This window comes from Chaetura pelagica, unplaced genomic scaffold, assembly GCF_000747805.2.
Source record: "Chaetura pelagica isolate M959 unplaced genomic scaffold, ChaPel_1.0 scaffold21, whole genome shotgun sequence".
In the NCBI taxonomy this organism is placed as follows: Eukaryota; Metazoa; Chordata; class Aves; order Apodiformes; family Apodidae; genus Chaetura; species Chaetura pelagica.
The window spans coordinates 1,755,942-1,762,548 of NW_009952251.1; positions in this window are offsets into that span (position 1 = coordinate 1,755,942).

Genomic DNA, 6,607 nt, shown 5'->3' on the forward strand with positions numbered 1-6,607 from the left:
GCTTTCTATGGTAACATGGCTGTTGGACACTCCGTGCCCCTCTCAGCTGCTTTCTCATTGTCCCTAAATTCAATCATGGATTCATTTGAAGAATCCTTCAGTCTGGACAGACCATACTCTTAAGGGGCTGTCTCAGGGATAGAGACAATATTTTGTTAGAAACACTGAAGCTTCAATGTGAAATGCTTTTCTAGAAACACCATTTGTGTAATGGGGTACTGACAGTCCTTTTTTCCCAGAAGGGTCATTGCCTTGGTGTATTATAACCTGGTGAGGTTTTTTTAACTTATTTTAGTGGGTTGGCCCTGCTCTAGAAAATTCAGAACTCATGCCATTGAATGTATATCCTTGGTGTGTGTGCACTGGCTGGTACTTATGCTAGAGAGCACTGCTTAGAAGCACATTTCTGGTTACACAAGAGAATGCTTGTATTTTTCCATCTCTATCTCTTGGATTGTTAGTGGGAAAAGGGGGAAAGTTCATCCTCTATACTTAAGTCACGTATGATATCCTGGAAGTTTACAAATTGTAAACCCATGGGAAATAGTTACAATCTTTATGTGGATGTTTTTGTTTCCCTGTAACTGTGAAGGAAAAATATAAGCAGTTAATAAATAGCAGACTATCTTGTAATGATAGTCTTTAAGAAATTCAGGACCATGACATGGTGTTGCCTTTCTGGTAGTTGGTTTTGTTTTGTTTGCTTGTTTTTTGTTTTTGTCTTGCTTTTAAATCACTTTATTTCAAATATAACCTTTTTCAAATTTACATTAAAATTATTTTAAATACTTGAAGGTTTTTTTGTAGTTTGACGAGTCTCTTTGCTGTTCTAGCCTTTGTAAAGTGAATTAATTGGCTTCAGGACTGATGCAGAAATTTGATTGAAGAGTAAATAGAATCATCAGAAAGAAAGAAAACCTTACAGTTTCTGAATTGAAGTTAATCTCTAAGGACCATCAGTCACATACAGGTAGAACTAAGACAAAGCTGAGGTTAAGTTACAAGGCTTTTTCTGTAAAAATGCCAAAAGCTGTATATGGTTAAACTTTATTTTATAAAGTTTTGCTAGTGGAGACAATTGGTAAGTGATGGCTGAAAGTACAGTGTATGTTTTCATAGTAGAAACAGTGAAAAAGGAAATTCTATTGAAGAACCATCACTGTGAATTGAAAAGGACCAAACAATATGCTTGAATCTTTGGGAAAGAGAAGGTCAGGAGTGTCAGCTAATTTTTTTTAAATAATTGCTTAATTTTAGCATTTTAAAAAGTAGAATTGTTCAATAGTAAGGTTCTCTACTTTCTACATTTAGTGTTATAAGCAGTTATCCAGAAGTTTCAGGACATGTAAATTGGCATCAGGCCAAATTTTAAAACTTCTAAAAATTAATTTAAAAACTCTTATGTATGGACTCCTGCACTATTAAACTATTTCAGGAAAGTGAGACAGCTCAGTGTCTTCAGATCAGGAAGTCAAATGGACATGCATAAATTCAAATTGGTTAAAACTTCAGTCAAACTACCTTTTAAGATACTTTTACAGTTCTCATTTTGAAGATGTGCCTTTTGTTACAATTTCATCCATCGTATTTTTATTTTTCTTGTGTATATATACTTACCCCATGGAAGGCTTTTTAAAGTTCAAATTTATCCCTTTTAAGAAGTATTTTTTGCTAGGTGCTGATTATCCTTTTAGTGCAATGTTTCAGTTGTGGGAGCTTATTTTGTAATTTTTCAGACAAGCACTGTTCAAGATCTGTCTTACAAAATGAATCATCACTAGTGTCTCCAAACCAACTGTAGTAACAGGCTTTGCCAGTGCTGTATATCATGATTATCATTAATGCTTCTATATGTGTCTCAAACTGTGCCAAGGTGTGTTAAGACCGTAGCGAGGCTTCGTACACCTAAGTTCAGCATTTCACTTCACTTGAAAGCATCATGGCAGAAACAGAATTACAAGTGTCTGGGGTATGAGTTGAGGGAATTACTGCTGTCTTTCTGATTATATATGCAAAGTACTAAATGAAGTACAAAACATACTTAAAGTTTCTGACACCTTTGGCAAATATGTAGGCTTAAATCTCTTTACCCTGAAGTCACTCTGCTGTGTCTTGTTTTAGAACATTTGGTACTTTACCTGACGCACTAGATTTAGATTTCTGCAATATTTCATTGCAACTGCAGCGTTAGAAGGTAAAAAAGCAGAACACTGATTTTTTAATATTTTTTTTCCCCCCTGTGCATGTGCACGTCTAGGCACATACATGTACTCCATAGGTGAGGAAGTGTGGGCACTATATTTTGATGTGTGTATATATATATTTAACTTGGGACAAATTAATTATTTGTTGATACAATTTTTACCACATCACTATATGCTGTCATTTTGCAGCTCATTTTTGTTGTGCTTTATAATTTTAAAAAAATACAAAGCGTTGGGATTGCTAACTCCAGTTTGCTTATCCTTTTCAGGTGATTATTGTGAGCAGCTTTTTGGTCAAATAGCCATTTGTTCATCCTGTGGGCAGCAAAGTGATTAAGTAAAAATACCTAATAAAATTAATGTTGCAAGATGACAGCTTAAGTTGCTGTATTATCTTTCTAGCTTTGATTTGGAGACTTAGTATGTGACTGTCCATTTTAAATGCAGATTTCTTTGAACACATTTTCTGATGTGAATTTGGGAAAAACGTTTTTAACAGCATACTTCATTCTGCAATGCTGAACATCACATTGCAGCCAGTAAGCATTAGTTCTAGTATTTGTGCTTTGCAGGTGTGTTGATCTTAAATACAACATTTCCAACATGCTTCTGCTAGCTTTAACATAATTAAAGTTATCTGTTTTAACATCAAAATAGTGAGAAAAAAAAAGTATGTTTTCTGACAAAGTATATATTTGCACTACTTATGAATACTGGAGTTTACTGGGTCAGGGTTTTTTCTCACCATGTGAGGTTTACTTGTGTGTGGGTAGGTACATACATTTGTCATGTGTTGACAATCAATTTCCTGAACTTTGTGTATACTGGATGTAAATATGAACATATTTTTCAAGATCAAGGTGGAAATCTGCACTGTAATGGTGGTAAAGCTACTCTGTAGTCATGTGACCCCAACTCTGTCCCTTTTTTGTCTCCAGATACTATGTGGTTTGTTTTACTTCTTTAATGAAGATTATTACTGTTCTTGGAAAATTTTTGCTCCAGGGAGATTTTCCTCAATATTTGATGTATAACATGTTCAGAGAATCATATTTTGAAAATTTTAATTTTGGAATAGATAATGCTATGCTATGACTATATTTTAACCTAAGGTTTTAAACTTTTCTTATTTTATGATGAACCAATGGCTATCCCTTTTAAGTGTTCAGCATTTTCATTTTGGTCACAAACCAGAATTTTTTTGTTTATCTTGGCTTAAAAAATTTAAATTGGTTTGAAGACTGAGAACCAAAAATAACTTCTTGAGCAAAATTATAAAAATCAATCAGTACAGACTAGATATTTTACTCACAATCCTGGAGGAGGTCTGGAAAACATAATGGAATGTGTTTGAATGAAGTGTATGTGCTGCACACAGAACAAAAAGGTATTTCTGCTTTTAGTAACTAATAAACACATCCTTAAATTCTGCAGTTCTCTGATTGCCAAAGATATTGCTACCTTGGCATGGTCAATATTGCATTACAGCCATTAGCTAGGTCTTATTTGTAACAACCATTTACGTCATAGGAATAGTTTGCATCAGAAGAGTAAATATGCCCCTTTAAAAAATTTGTTTTAATTTCTTGTTTAGAATGCTTGCAGGACTAAAGTTACAAAATATCACTCCTTTCCAAGCATGGTAAGCAAAGAAGCCAGATAATCTGTGCTTGCATTGCATTTTTTATTTAAATAAAATTATTCAATATTTTATATTTTCTTCAGTTTATATTTAAATGCTGTTTGTTTCTAGCATGTGGGCCTTAATTTCTTTTGATTATTTTTTGGTTTGTTTTCCCACTGGCACTTAGATACCCTTTGCTATGAAAAGCCTTTCTGCAGGTGATTCAGGGTCACAGATCATGATGTGGGTGTTTTGTTAGTGTATACATATATCAGTCTGTCAAAATTTGTGTGTCATGACCAGCTGATGAACCAGAATACTCACCTGCCTCTTAACACAGTGGTGGAAGATGATGGAGAGGTGTGACCAACTTGGTTTGTCAGTAGTTCCTGAAAACAAGCAGTAAGTGGATTTTGCAAGACAGATGTATGAGGATTTGCACATAGTTATTATGAAATGTTATTTAAAATTTAAAAATGTTGGAACAAGGTTTTGGGAAATAACAGCTAACCATTTCAGATAAACTTGCCTAGTACGTTTGGCAAGTGTCAAGGCCTGTAATATTGGAAGTTCAGAAGCAAGCTGTAAGAAGTCTAAGGGTACCTTACAGCTTCCAAAAATGGATTTAGCAAAAATCTATCCCATGTTATTTGTCTGTATTCAAGATTTAATGAAAAGAAAACAAAAAAACCAATTAAAAAACAACAACAAACAAAACCAAAGCAAACAAAGAAACCAAACCAACACATTTTTGCTTCAGTTTTTTAGTTTAATTTTCTCTAGGTGACCTCTCTCCCCTGATTTTTTATTTTTTTTTTTTACTGTGTTCATCAGATTTTACCAAAGGTGGTATCTGAGGGACCTAATTAATTTATAGTGGTTCCATAGGTTCTCTCTTCTATTGTAAAACATTGCTGAGCTTTTCCTGTGAGGAGCTATTGATGGGAACAGATATATAGTCAAACTTTGTATTTGAACAGTAAAATCTTGCTCTACATTTTAGTTTGTGCATGATGAGCAAAGTGATGAGATCAAGTTTTATTAACCAGTTACTTAGTTATGAGTTCCCAGTGTTTTACAGTGGGTGAGATGTAAACAATTTAGCATGGAGTATCTTTGTATTCTGATAGAACTATTTAAAGCAAATTAAAATTTGACTCTTGAAAAGGTGATTAATCACTCATGAAAATGTGATATATAACTCACACAGGTTTTTTGTTTTAGAGAGCAAAATGGTCAGGGGAGATTTTTTTTATTAGGAGTGTTTCCTAGTAAAGTAACTCTGTCGTGCTTTGGCAAGGAAACTTCTGACAAATAGGTAGTGGATCCTGTGTCTTCATCCTCTCCAGAACTGATCACAAAACAGAAACAATAGTACAAATTGAGCAACTTTTTACTTTTTGTTCTAAAATAAGGACGACTTGGGAGTGACAGAAACACTGGCTTTTGACACTATTCTTTGTGTTCAGGCAGTTCTTGTTGTGCTAGACTTTTATGTCATAAATTTATGAAAAATGCAAGAAGTAAAAACTTTGTGGCTTCACGTATACAGTAGATGTGAGTTAACAATCCCTTAGGATAAACCAACTTGTCACAGTATTAACAGATACTGGGGTGTGTGTCTCTGTGCTTTTGTGTGCCAGTGTTCAATGATGACTTTGAAACAAGACTTTACTGTTTTCTTGCACATAGTAGGGACTTTTGGGATGGATATTAATAGCTGGTTATTTATGGATAAATACTATATGATGAAAGAAATTTGAGTCATTTGACATTATTTTCCATATTGAAGATTCCAGGGAAAAGCTAATAAAGGTTTTTAATAATTAAATCAGATACTCTTAATACATTTTAGATTTACTATGCTAGCTTTAATTTGCAGTAAAAAAACCCAAACAACAAAAATCCAACAACTAAAGTGAGGTACTCCATGCTGCATTTTTTTAAATTTGTAATTCCTGTACTTTATAGTGAATATTTTGATCTGTTTTTGTCCTTGTAAGAATACAGGATACACCATCGATTTTACTAGCAAAAAGAAATACTGTGCAAGGGTTGTAAGATTATATTCTTTTTTCTGTCATGCCAGGTTTGTTTCTGTGAAGTAAGGTTTCTGAGGATTTTTACTACTTCACCATTGTGTAATGTTATCTCTGTCACAGAAGGAGCATAAGCAGCAAGTAGCCCATGGCAAACAGGCTGGGCAAAAGGACATGGGTGGGTAGTGTGAGACCCTGCAGGATAGCCCTGCATGCTGGTATGAACCCCAGCCTTCAAGAGTTGGTACTGGTGAAGGACTAAAACAAACGGGTTTTTAATAACTATGACCTCTGCTGTATGATGTCCTTTCACCCTGGGACCAGGGCAAATCGTCTTTCTTAAACCTGAAGATGGCACGTATTGAAGATCATGTTATTGGTGCATGTAAGCCATTATCTTAACCGTCTTAATGAGCTGGTTAATGCTGTTGACTGTTGTTGAAATGTGAAATGTAGTTACTATTGACTTTGTAAATACCTGCCAGAGATGAAATATAATTATTTTAAATCATTGTAAATAGAGATGTATAAAACTCGACACAGTCTGCAATGCAGAAAAATAAATAAATATATATATATAAATATATAAAGATGTTAAATAAATATTGTGCTGTTTCTGAACAGAACTGAATCCTCTGTGAGTCGCTTTAACAAAACACAAGCGCAAGCCGCAGGCCGGACGTCGCTGTGTGCGCGGCGGGGGCACCGAGTCGCTGTCCCGAGAAGGCCGCGGCGGGGCC